This window comes from Pelodiscus sinensis, chromosome 6 (assembly GCF_049634645.1).
Source record: "Pelodiscus sinensis isolate JC-2024 chromosome 6, ASM4963464v1, whole genome shotgun sequence".
NCBI lineage: Eukaryota > Metazoa > Chordata > Testudines > Trionychidae > Pelodiscus > Pelodiscus sinensis.
In genome coordinates, this window is record NC_134716.1 from 34,532,334 (window position 1) to 34,546,274 (window position 13,941).

General features: G+C 42.9%; 1 long non-coding RNA gene across 1 annotated transcript; it reads right to left on the reverse strand.

Moving 5' to 3' along the window:
* Positions 1-813: 813 nt before the first annotated feature.
* LOC142829844 (uncharacterized) lies at positions 814-11,966 on the reverse strand. The gene is made up of 3 exons (XR_012904687.1): positions 11,848-11,966; positions 2,172-2,420; positions 814-948 (listed from the first exon to the last, which is right to left on the reverse strand). It is a non-coding gene; the product is annotated as an uncharacterized LOC142829844 (long non-coding RNA).
* Between the last annotated feature and the right edge of the window lie 1,975 nt (positions 11,967-13,941).

Below are 13,941 nucleotides of genomic sequence, written 5' to 3' on the forward strand. Positions count from 1 at the left end.
GGTTGATTATCGTGTGTGAGCTTGAATGAGAATTTAAAACAAAGAGGAGAATTTAACAGCTTCTGGCAGCACAGTTAAATCCACAACTTAGATAAAACAGATATAAATCAGTCTCAGAAGCAGATCACAAAGTTATCTAGCAATGTAATGTATTTTTTTTAAAATGAACGATAAAACAGCATCAAGAAGGTCTAATGCTGGTTCTGTCTTGCTATCACCATGGCAAAGGCTGTGCATGGGGAATGAGATTTAGACTTTTTCAAAATTTAGAATGAACATCGAACTGTGCTCTGAGCAAAGTTTTCACATGTAAACAACTATAGTAAAACCTCAGACTTACGAATACTGGAGTAAAAACCGACCAGTCAAATGCACATCTAATTTTGATCCAGAAATATGCAATCAGGCAGCAGCTGAAAAGTTTGGTAACCACTGAAACTGACAAATCATTCTGGTGGCTTTGTGGTGGTGACAACTACCATGTTCCAGCTGCCATTCCTGAGGTGACCAGAATTCTGAGGTATTGTTGTATCTAACTCACAAGGCTGAACACAAAACCCACCATGAATGTCCTGATGTTTCATTGTGTTAAACCAGTTTTACTAGCAAAACAATGCAGTTGTGAAACATTTTATTTATCGTTATTATTTTAGGCACATTCTGTTAGGCACTTTACAAACATATGAAATATGTAGATCCACAAAGGTATTTACATGCCTAACAAATCCAAATCAATGAAAGATAGGCACCTAATTACCTCTGAGGATCTGTGACTTCTAATCTAAATAATAATAAACACAAAATTTAAATTGGTGGGCTTGATTGCTTCTCTCACCACCAAAACGCCTCTCTCATTGCAGGCCGTGCTTCACAGCTACAGACACTCGAGTCTAGCAGTAGCTTAGCATAGCTGGTTGTGCAGGACAGATTTGACACTTCTTCATATACCTGTCAGTATGAAAACATTTAATGAAATTGGCCTCAGGGGCTACAGAGATTTCAGGCTCAAGAAACCAATGGTCAGACACTTTGTGCTGCAGAAGATATCTTTTAGGACCACTAGAAGCCATTTAAGCCTTTGGAAGTCAGTATTCCCCCCCACCCCTCCCCTTAAGGACCAAACCTACATGGTCTAACTGGGATACCTCAGTTAAGTGATTGGGGACCCTCTTGGGACAACACGTCGGGGTTCCCCTGACGCTGCACCCCGTAGCAGCAAGAACAGACACTGCCAGCCAGTAGAATAGAGGGTTTGTTGCTTCTCCAGGATACCGCACAACATAGATGTGATGTGGTTACAGGATTCAGGGCCAGGATGCCTCAGATCTCTTGGGTTAGGGTCCATCACCCCTAGTCCCTCAGCTCAGGTTGTTCCCTTCATGTTTCCCAGCCAGCAACCACCCTTCCCCCAACACTCACTACTTTTGTTCCATCCCTTCCCTTAACTAGTAGAACTGGTTCGGTCACTGTCATGGCCCTCAAGATGCCCCCCGCTGGACAGTGCTTACAGATAGAGGCCAGTAGGGGTCCTCCACCGCCCAAGCACAGCAACCAGCAAGATACTGACACTCCATCACAGCTCTAAATACAATGGGGGAATAAACTACTAAGATTGGATTCTCCAGTTTGGTCAAGCTGCACTCCTTGAATCATTGGCTTTTATCCAGTTCTGAACCTCAGAAAATCCAGAGGTAGTAGGTTAAGAGATTTATGGCCCTTTCTTAGTTACTTTGGTATGTCCACATGTAAGCCAGTCTGGTTTCTTTCAATATTTCTCATCACTGTCAAATCACAGCTTTACCAATTCTATCCGCAAAGCATCACCGCCTAAACATTGTGACTGCAAGGAGACTAATATAAATACTATGCAAATCCCAGCATGGTTATATTATCATGGTTGAATTATAAAATTAAAAGCACAATGTATACCAAATCACTATAGCTGAAAGCAAAAATGAAATAGACTAGCAATGCCATAGCTAACTACATATCAGCCTGAACATAATTTAACCTCTATATCAATTTAGTGATGGGTAACTTCAAAGTGTTCAGAGACTGAATAATAATCCAAACCTATTGAAGAACCCTTTAAGTTTTGTAGCCCTGTTTGTGAGTAGGACAATAACCCTTCAAACTCATCTGATATTATATTTTGTAGAGGGAAGACTGACCTGCTTCTGTCTTCCAAAATCTTTGGAGGGCATACCGTTCTCACATCTGGTGTCTTCAGGGATAGCAGTGGTCAGTGGCTTATTTAAAATATTGGCTGACTTGCTGGAGATATAGGCAGCCTTCCCTTATTAACTATAGCAGCCAGCATCCTAAAGGTAATGTCTTGATGCTGCTACTCCATGTTGTTGACAATTAGTCCAACTTACTTCTATTGGCCTTCCATGTCGTGTGGAATAGGATTAGCTAATCTGAAAACAGAATTGATAACCTGTGACCAATCTCAGCCAAGCAATGTGAAGACAAGTGCAAAATGTAGTCTGCATTTTCAGTATCCCCAATAGCAAAACATTTTAATTCACATAGTTTGCTGAAAAAACAAGACTTCAAAGGTTTGCTTCCATTTTGGTAAGAATTGTGCAACTATGTAAATAAGATTACTCTAAAAAGCTTTTCGTTACAGTTATTTAACTCAGTTCCTAACAGCCTTATGGCATACGTTTAAGCCCAGGATATGTAAATAAGCACCTTTGCATCTCTCTCCCCTCAGCTGAACCAAGCATGCCAACTAAGCTCAGCCTCTCAAGAAATGTCAGGAGTAAACAGCCAGCAGAAAAAAAATGGGAAGGAAAAATGATAAATGCAGAGGTAATATTTTGGAGTTTCCCCAAAGTGAAAAATATAGAGCTCCTAGTTTGTAGGGTTGCCAACTCTCCCAGACTGGAAATGATGTCATTTCCCTATTAGTTTGTCCTAAATAGCCTGTTGTAGTGAACAAAAGCCACCTGTGAATCCATTCCAGGCCCCCTCGTGTAACAAGGTCAAACCAAGTCATGCATTGAGAACAGTGATTTCTGACTTTGCAGAACATCGGCTGAATCTGAAGGCAGAACTCTAGGGATAACACCTCTGGAAAAATGAGCTTTCCTAGAATACTCTGGGAGGTAAGATGAATGTCCCAGCTTGGTCCATGAGTCAGTGCAAGGAAGGGCAAAGCCGATTTACCTTCCTCATCACCACTTCCTTTGTGTCCCTCCCTGCCAATGATAAGAAGGAGAGTCCACGCAATCCCCCCCACATGCAGGGACCCCAACATTATTTGAAGGAGCAGGGGGAAGAAGAGCCCTCTTGCTCACTTTGGCACCCACACCGTGGCCAGCAATAACCTTAAGTGGTTGCGAATGCTATGCTCATTCTTACAGTTTATATACACCCTGTTTAAAACCTCAAACTTTAGTTATGAATAGCTACTCCTCAGTTTTCACTTTCAAGTCCATGCTTGTTAACTTGAGCAATCCAAATACATGTTTCTGAATTGTCATAGCAATTAGCACTCATTACAGGGTGACTATTATGAATTTGGGTGTGGAAATGTAGACATTGCCTCTAACAAGCTGATGTTGGCTCCTGGTGAGGCAGAAGGGGTGCTTCCTGTTGTGGTTTAGAAAAGGTACAAATAGTACTGTAAATAAAAAAAAACCCATGATGAGTCATTCCTTCTATGCAATGTTTCAAAGTCACTGTCACAAGTATATTAGTATTTGTAGAGGAGCTGCTGCTCCACTCTGGCAACAGAAGGATTAAATGAAGGCCAGAGGAAGCCTGTGCAAACTCAGCCATTCAGGGTACAGCTAGAGACAACCAATCAGGGTCAGGCTGGGCCCTATAAAAAGGCTGCAGGGCAAAAAGGTTCTTATACTTACCTTGACCAGTGAGGGTGAAGGACTGGTTCTCAGTAGTAAAGGCACAGCATAGAATAGTGCTAGGGAGCTGGAGAGAAGCTCCTGCCAGTCAGGGCTTAATAAAAGGTCTGAGAAAGTGCAAGGGTCCTGAGGAAGTGGCCCAGGGAACATTGAGAGGTGAGGGAAGACAAGGGGGGGGGGGCAGGACATGGTTGGCTATAGAGGATCTGTGGATTGGGACCTGGAGAAGTGGGTGGACCTGGGTCTGGCACTGTACCTAGTAATCATGGAATATGGTCTTTGGGGACTGCCTCTTGCACCTGACATTTGGGACTTTAGTTGGCTGCTCAAGCAGGAGTGTGAACCAGAGACAGCTGATACCCCCCAGCTCACAGAAAGGGGAGAGAATGGAGTGGTGAGGACTGCTGGAGGGCAGTGTCCTGAAATGGGTGATTGTGGGTCTAGAGAGCCAGAGGATGGAGACAGGTGTGTGGATTGATGACAGGTAAAACACACAGCAGGAGGAGTGCTAACAGGCAGAGAGAATTCCTGCTGGAGGTGCCATGAGGTGAGTCAATATTGTTAGAATATTATACTGGAATTAAATTGTATAATGGTACCGGATTTCAGGAAAGGGTGAATTACATACAACGAGAAACATATAGGATGAAATCTTGGCCTCGGGGTCCAAGACAACTCAGTGGTGCCATGAATTCAACCATGCTGATGTCTGTCTAAGTGAGCCCTCACCCTCTTTTGGCCCAGTGTGAAGCCACAGTTAAGTTGCTGCCTTGGGTTCCCTTACCTTTAATGGGATTGTAGTACTTTCTATGAGGTTGAGTGCAGTGAAAAATACTACTACCAGGGTCTAGTTTATTTAATCAATTGCCAAATGCGGCAGGTAAATAAGCCTTCTGCTATTCTTCTGTGCAGCTTTTCTGCTGCCCAGAGCTCTGTAGTCTCAGAGTATCTCTAATCTCTCTCTGCCTGAACCGCTCTGTTAATTTAGAGTACCTCTTGGCCTACCTGCCTGGAAACCTTCATAGTCTCTCTCTGGCTTAAATAATTAGTTACCACACCCCCCACTTATCCATTTACTATTCACAAATAAATCTGGGATGGAGTGTTCTCCTTAGCAGAGCCTGTTACAGGAAGGCTGGATGCCTGACTCCTGAGAGGACTAACCTGTGTGACACTTTTCAATAAATGTGTTTGAAACTGATTTCCTAGGCTGCAGAGAAGCCAGTATTTCACTCACTGGGTGAACCTTCTCTTTTCTGAGTAGGTAGGAAGATTTGGGTTAGAATAGTTTGGGGAACAAATACAGAATATTTTCCAACACCTTGTATATGCAGGGGATGGAAGCTACACATGTAAATCCCATTGGATCAAGTGGAAGTCCCCATAGAAAGTCTGTGCATGTATAAGTGTGTGTTTGCAAAGTTGCCTGTTCAGTAGAAGACGCCATCATTCAAACATCAACTGCTCAAATACTTCAGAAGACCTACAGCAGGTGACACATTTTGCATGTGACAGCAAAGGATAGGGTTATGTGAAGGACATGTTTTGCTTAATGAATATGAAGAAATAAAGATGGCATTCTGGTGTTTTTTTTTCCCTCCCCTTTTGTTAGGCTCCTCAAACTTCCTCTATTGCCAAACAAAATTTGTACTATTTGGCCAGCTAAGTTAGCATGAGTTATAGTGTTACTTATTGCTACAGATGTCCCCAAACACCCCTTATCAAAGCCATCCCTACAATAGAGGCTTGTATTCAGAGTTGAAACCTGTATTGTTTTTTGATGCCTGAAAAGTGAAATTACACCAGCAGGCCTAAATTTTGAGAACCAAGGCGCAGCACAACCCAGTCTATATGTTGTGGGCCGATGAGGTCTGTGGGGAAAGGAACCTGATTACAACATTTGTGGTCACTGTGAAATCTTGGGGTACAGCATTGCACAAAAATTAACAAAACCAAAATGTTAAGAAAACATTTGTCAAGTTCATAAAAGCTCATTTCAAATTAGGCTCCAGGATTGGCACCAAAGTTAGGTCTTATTTTTATTTTATCCAAACTAGCTTCTCTCTCAATAACTATTAATGTATGCTCAGGTGTCAAAATAAACTTATCTAGCGCAACCATTAACAGCCAAAAATACCTTGTTTCATTGAGGGACACATAAGATGAGTCAACTTTGAAACAAAAATACAGGTTAAAACAGATTTATTATAAAGCATAATTATAAGAAGGTGGCTTGTGAAGTCAATTGGGATAGTCAAGTGAATAAGGATTTCTCACATGAGTGGAGGTTTTGCAAATATGGAGGCTGTTAAAGTAGATCTTTTGCTTTAAAACACCCTTCCTAAGTATAAGACGACATGGCAGAATTTTGTATTGACCCAACTCAGTGACTAGAGTGGGCGAACATGGAGTTAACCCTATTTGTGTCTGTTTTCTGTTGTTTTAATATACATTAAATGGCTGCTTTTGTTTTTGGCAACTATCACCTCATTATCAACATGGCACAGGAGAAGTTGCTCAAGGCTCCAGAGAAGTGAAAAGTATGAAGGGTCATATACAGATGGCTTAAAAGTTCTGGGTTGATTCTTGGTAGTTTCTAATTGTTTCTTGCTAGTCTCTAGTTGTTTCTCCCAATCTTCCACTTCTGTCATAAACCTGCAGATTCTGAGAAGGGGAGGGGGGGGGGAAATGTGCATATCATAAAGGGGTCACTAGACCTACTGATGTATGTCTCAGTAACTATGCTCATTGCTAAAAGAGAAATATATTCTAGTGGGGTAAATTCCCAATCCCATCAGATTAGCGTTTGCAATATTATTACATGTCTATCTTTCTTCACTAAAAGATTTGAAGGATTATAGTGACATGTCAGGTAAATTTGAAATGCTGTAGATTAGAACATGGTGAAAACAGTAAGATGACTACTATATAACTGTCTAGTGAAATGGAAATTATAATCCTCTCAAAGGTTTATTTTGCTAGGAAAGCTGGGGCCATTCCTAATACAATGCATTAGTGCTTTTATTTGGGTGGCATCCCTGATTTACTAGATGCTTTCCTGATATGAGATGGGACAATCCTTGCTCTCTCAGATGTACAGAGATACAAGTAGCTTAAGATAAGGGAAGGGCAAAGAAATACAGAATTCTCTGTACAAATTAACATGATCCATGACATCAGTGGATTTTTAAAAGGAACTTTCTTAAGGCAATCATTGTTGCTAGGGAATCTTTAACTTGAAGCAAACCAAAGTAACTTCAAATCCCATTTGCTCCCATCTTTCCATCTGCTAAAGGGAAGTGCTGTTGCTTTGACTCCTCTTTTTGTTCACTGCCAATGACTTTGTATGGCTAATATCTTAAGCCTTTGCTGTGGTACAGGGCAATGGCAACTGCATTTACAAATTCTCTGCTTCCAGCTCCCCAGCAGTTGCCTCTCTGGTTGGAGACCCATGTCTGTCTCTCCCTGTTGAGTGAAGTATTTCTAGGCTGCACAACTCCCTGACTTCGCTGTGTATTTTCCCAGCACAGATGAATTATCCAATGACACCTCCTTGCTTTCTCTTCAGGGACTGATAACAGAATGATTGTCAACAGTTACAAGTTACTATGCAGCACTTCCTATGCAAACCTCCTTTATCCTTAAGGTAAAAGTTGTTATGGAGAAAATACATTAAAAACAGGAGAGGAACCTGCATGTCAGAATTAACCCCAGTCCAAACATGGGCTACGTCTACACTGGCCCCTTTTCCGGAAGGGGCATGTAAATTTCAGCAGTCGTCGTAGGGAAATCCGCGGGGGATTTAAATATCCCCCGCGGCATTTAAATAAAAATGTCCGCTGCTTTTTTCCGGCTTTTAAAAAAGCCGGAAAAGAGCGTCTACACTGGCCCCGATCCTCCGGAAAAAGTGCCCTTATTCAAAGTAGGAATAAGACCCTCCGGAAAAGGGCACTTTTCCCGGAGGATCGGGGCCAGTGTAGACGCTCTTTTCCGGCTTTTTTAAAAGCCGGAAAAAAGCGGCGGACATTTTTATTTAAATGCCGCGGGGGATATTTAAATCCCCCGTGGATTTCCCTACGACGACTGCTGAAATTTACATGCCCCTTCCGGAAAAGGGGCCAGTGTAGACGTAGCCGGATTCTGGCAGATCCAGGCTTTCAAACCTACCCTAAGGACTGGAGTCTTCTGTGGACCATAGGTACTGTCCATTTGCTGGATCAGGAAGAACACATGAGAGTTTAAAACCAGGTTACTTATCCAAAAACTGTTTCTTTGCCTGTCAGTCCATGGAAAATCTCCAGTCTGAAGTAATTGATGCAAACTTTTCCTGGGGGGGGGAGAGTGGTGTCTGCTCCGGAGATGTTATAACCAGAGTGAATGTGCCTAATCACTCACAGCTGTTCTCCAGTTTACTTTTCTTATGGAAATACATATAGCTCTGGAAATACATTTTGATACAATGGACCCCAAAGGTATTCCCCTATTTCAATAAAGTTTAACTTAGTTCACTGAAAACCTTGCAGGAAATTTTCAGACTGTCACAGCCCTGATCCAGCAAGATGTTCAAGTTTGTGCCTCACTTTCAGCACATGTACTTCACATACCTCTATATGTAAATGCATTTTTCTGAAAAGTTTCCCCATCCATTTTATGATATTAGCACTAAGATCAGCAACAAGAGGGAAGCTGTTATAAAATGTCACAAAAATAAACTGCACATATTTTCTTATCTCCCTTCGGCTAAGGCTGTCAAACTATGTAGTGGTGTCATGCTTGCCGAGAGTCACAGGCTAACCACGCCATCTGGATCTTCCTTATTTTTGGCTGGCCTTATGGGAAAGATCTCATCAGCTTCCCTTCTCCCCTCCCCGCATGGCATGATGTGGTGGCAAGTCTTTTATAACAGAATAAAGAAAGCAAAAATTACACTAATTTCATTGAACTTTAAACCCAGCGCTGGATGTGGAGGAGGAGGAGACATCCAGGGGGTGATAGGAAGAAAAGAAATCCTGGTTTAAAGTGGTTATTCTCTCTTGGAAATGTGTGCGTGGGTTGGACTTCACTAGTTCGGCACCCTTGGGACCTGACTGATACCGAATGAGTGGATTTGCCAGACCAGGCAAAGTCCCTCCCCTCATGGCTGTGCTGCCACTGGGTTAGGGGTCCACCCTGCTCCCGTTGCTGCCTGGGGCTCTCCCCAACTTTGCTGGGGCTGGAGCTTCACAGCCAGAGCTCCGCAGTGGACAGAGCTCTGCAGCCATCTGGCTCTGTGGCTAGGGCCAGAGTTCTGCAGCCGGGGTGGAGGAATGGGGCCAGAGCTCCCTGGGTGCTGCTGGGACTGGAGTTCACTGGCCTCTGGAGCCAGAAAGTGGGCAGAGTTCTGCAGCCAGGGACAGGGCCAAAGCGCCCTGGCCGGGGCCAGAGGTCCATGGCCAGGCTAGAGCTCCCCGGCCACTGGGGCAGAGAAACTCTGCTGGAGCTGGAACTCCCCACTGTGCCATCCGTCCTCCCCACGACACACACACACTAGGCTCTTGGTTGAGTCACCAGTGCCCCTTATGGCACGCCTGCCTCGCCACCAGACCTCCCTCTTCCTGGGCTCTGTGGTCCAGGAACATCTGTGGTCCATGCCGGACCACGGATGTTGCTGGACCAGGGAGGTACAACCTGTATCAAGCATTGACACCAAAACTTTCCTTTTGTCAACAAAACAGTAAGAGCATTGACACTGAAATGCAATTCTTGTCAGGAAAAACACTCCATTTTAGCCACAAACTTCCACCCCTGGGAGAGACTTTTTTGTTTTTTCCCCTCCCTTTATTGTTGACAAAGAGCCAATGCAGACTCTGCTGTTCATTCTGTCAACTGAACTGGCTTCTGCCAGTATCCTGCGATGCCTGCCCTGATGGCTCTGCTCATTGTTTTGATATCTGCTGCCCTGCAGGCATTCACCTCTCCCCATTCAGTGCTCCTGGAAGCATCTGGCAGCTGAGTGAGCTGCTCCTTTTAGGGAACAAGCAAAAACCAAATCATTAGAATGTGCCTGTTCTGCCCTGCTAGCAACACAGCAGCAGGTAGATTGCTGCTGCAGGGGGAGGACTGGGGAGACTGCTGTGCTGCTTTGACATTCCTCAGCATGGATTGCTACTCATAATGCCACTCTCAGTCCCTAAGAATGCTGTGGGAGAACTTGAAGGGAATTCCAAAAGTGCAGGGATCAGCGCTGTCTTTCCACAGTGCTACACTGTGGGATGCTTACCCACATTGTTTTGCTCTATCTGTTGACAGGGTGCTTGCAATGTGACCATGAAATCTCAACAATGGGAGACACAAAAAGTGGTTACCATTTTTTTTGCTTTTGGTGACACTTGCATGTCACAGCACTGTTGTTGCCAAACCTTCCCAGTGTGGACCTTGTCTAAGATTGAATATACTGAAGATGCAATCATGGCTTTGCCACAATCCATGAACAAGGGGCACCACAACATCCCCAGAATTTGGAAGGGATATTGTTATGCTGAGGGATCCAGAAAAGAAGGGAAATTACCATTGGTATTTGGGAGTTAAAAGGAGGTGAATAAGGTGAGCAGAGGGGGAAAAAATAGAATGAAGCAACAAAGAGGAGGAGGAGATTTGAGGATCAACTAAGGAGGCTAACCACTAGCAAGGGGGGCAGGGAAAGGAGCAAAAGAAATCAAGGTATCTCAGTCTGCATTCATCAGTGCAAATTTTTAATCTAAGAATGAAAAGATGCATAAAAGCTGTCCCGGCTCCAAAGCAACCATATATATATGAAGGAAGGCAACTATTTTGTCTAAGGTGACTGCAGGAGAAGGAAAGCTATGTTTAGGAAATGGAATTTTTGAATAAATAGAATAAAAAAGTTATTGATAATTTTTGGGGTAGAAAAATGTCTTGGAATATCTCTCATTCATTACTTATTGACCAACAACAGTGATAAAGAAATGCATGTTTCTATTTAATCTGTTAGGTACGGCTAAGTTATTGTATGGCCTCAATGGGCCTGATTTTTTTTCTACTGATTTGCACTTTGAATAATCATTTTCACCAGCATGATGTAAGCACAAAACTCCAGTGCAGGCATGTCAAACTGGCATTTCGTGGGCCGCATATGGCCCAATTGAAATTTTTTGCAGCCTGCCAGTACATTTTTATAAAGGAATAAAGTGCGGCCCCCTGGCCACTCGGAACACATGGCTGAGTGCAGCTCCCAGCCGGCCGGGCTCCTCTGCACCACAGTGTGCTCACAGCCGGCTGGGCTGCTCTGCGCTGGGTGCTCTGTGCATGCGCTCACAGTCAGCCAGGCCGCTCTGTGCATGGCACCCAGCATGCACTTACAGCTCGCCGCTGTTCTCACGCCACCCCAGGCTGGGAGTGCCTGGCTCGGGAGTGGGAGGGGGGGAGGCATTAGGTTGGGGTGCCTGGCTCTGGGGGAGGAGGGAGGCATTAGACTGGAGGTGCCTGGCTCTGGGGGAGCAGAGGGGGTTATTATTTATTTATTTATTCCCAAATAAAATCACAAAATGCATATTAATTTGATATCAATAAATGTCCATTTTTTGTAATTGCACAAATAATTATATGTTTATGCAAAATCTCAAACTTACAAAGTTTCTGAAATTTTCAGGCACGTTCTATTTGATTAATTAACAAAACAAGTTATGTATCCTATACAAAATTAAAAAGTCCTTCAAATTTATATTTAAATTAAAAAATATTTTATGAGCAAATACAATAATTTGATGTGTAAAATTGTTGTTATATTAAAACAAGATCTGCAAAAATATTATTAAATATACCTAAAACATAATCTATAATAATAAATAATTGTGACTTTCTGATAAAGTACATTTTCTTTAGTGGCCCTGAAAGCTATCAGTTTTTGTTTGTGTGGCCCGCAGTAGCCTTCGAATTTGACATGCCTGCTCTAGTGGAAAGGAACTGTAGTACTCACTTTTCACTCTTGTAAATGACTGGGCAAAGGCAGGGCAAGGTCAACAGAAAATCAGGCCCAGGTTTTCCAAGTAGGTGTGCCCCATTTTTTGCACTGTACTGCCACCTCGTGGAGTGACTTCATAATAAGAAAAGAAAATGCTGTATTTCAGCAGACATTCAAATACACATGTTTTAAAAGTCAGAGTGCTGGTGGAGACCTGAGTATCAGACACTGCTTGTAAAGAAGACAATCTTAATGAGATACTCAACTAAAATATTTAACTTATTGTAGAAGTTGTGATTTCTATTATTTTCAATTTTTTTTCTTATAGCTGTGGATTTTAATAGGAAGGAAGAAAAATGTGAACAGTACTAGATAATCTAGCCAGTGCCCAATTATGGTTGGAAAGAGAAATAACTGCCATGAAAATTACAGATAAATTATTGTGGGACAAAATATGCCCTGGAGTATCTCAACTAGATTAGTAGAGCTGTGCTCACACCAGGGCTGAATTTGGCACTGTAATTAAATGGAGAGTATCTTCAGTCACATGGGGCACAGAAGATATTAGAGATGGATATGTGGTATGTGTGCATTTGGGAGATAAGCTCATCCCATAATAACTTGGTGGTTTTAAAGAGGAGTGTGCAGATAGCTGAAACTAGAATTTCAGCTAAGAGGAATGGGGGTAGGCGGAGAGTTAATTTTGAATAATTAACAGAATAGAAAGTTGACAAAATAGTCATGTTATGGTTATGTATCTGTGCTGAGTGCATGAATGGAGATCAAGGCCTTTCTGGAAACAAAATCTCCTCCGTGCCCACCCCTGCATTAGCAATATAATTGTGAGGAATTTTTTTTCGAATGTTGCCTTTTTGTATCCACCAGGTGCCATATGGTTCCACAATATTTTTCTGAGGGAAATATAACAATTCAGGCCATCCTTAAAGGGCCTAGTCTTCCCTTTCCTACCTTAGATGAGTATTATTTTTTTGGGTGTGGGCTGGAAACTTTTACTTCCCAGACCGGTTTTCTATATAAAATAGAAAATGTGTTCAGCTAAGTAAACCATATAATGTTGTACTGCACAGTGTTGCACTTAGTGTGAAAATAGGAGGACTTCTGAAGAAAAAGGAAAATGGCTCAGGGAAAAAATGGTTAAATTATGACAAAACCCAGCTTAAATCTATGATGGCTCAGGAGAATTTTCACTGAGAACCCAAAATCTATCTGGCCATAAGGAAAAACCCATGATCTTGCTTTTGCTCACTTTGTGTTGCTCATGAGGTGCAAAAGGAGCATAAACTGTCAGCATCTCTCCCAAATGGAGGTTCCCCAATGGGGAGAAGTCTCCACAGCAGAGGGGAAAGCTTTCATGAAGCTGATTAAAACTTCCTGACTCTCTGCCTTGCTTCCCCAATACTCTAGTCCTCAGCCAAGAGCTGTCTAGGGAACATCTGTCAACTGGGTTGTACTTTTAGGTGACATGGTATTTGGCTTCTGTGGTGAAAAACTGAACTTGATGGATTTAAAGGATTAATAGGAGAAAGTATGAAATTGTTGTGGGGGCAGTCATGTCTAATAATTGGGGAACAGTAAGTATGTAGGAACAGACTAGGTCAGACTAGTGGTCCCCATAGAACATTCTTCTGTCTCCGGCAGAAGCCAGTACCAGAAGCTTTAGAAGAAAATAGAAAAAACTATGCAGAGAGACATGTATAGAAAAATTTGGATATTGGTAAAGTTTCTATCTAAACCATAGCAACTGGTGGCTAGTTTTTTCCCTGCACCAGCATGAAGGTTTACTTACAGTTTTCTCCTTTTTACTATAGTGGTGGATGTTCTCATTTCCCCATCTGCAGGCACCATTGGCCATGGCAGCTGAAGCTTCCATTGGCCACGGCAGTGCACAGAGCCCTCTGGCTGCCCCTATACATAAGGGCTACGTCTACACTGGCCCCTTTTCCGGAAGGGGCATGTAAATTTCAGCAGTCGTCGTAGGGAAATCCGCGGGGGATTTAAATATCCCCCGCGGCATTTAAATAAAAATGTCCGCCGCTTTTTTCCGGCTTTTAAAAAAGCCGGAAAAGAGCGTCTAGACTGGCCCCGATC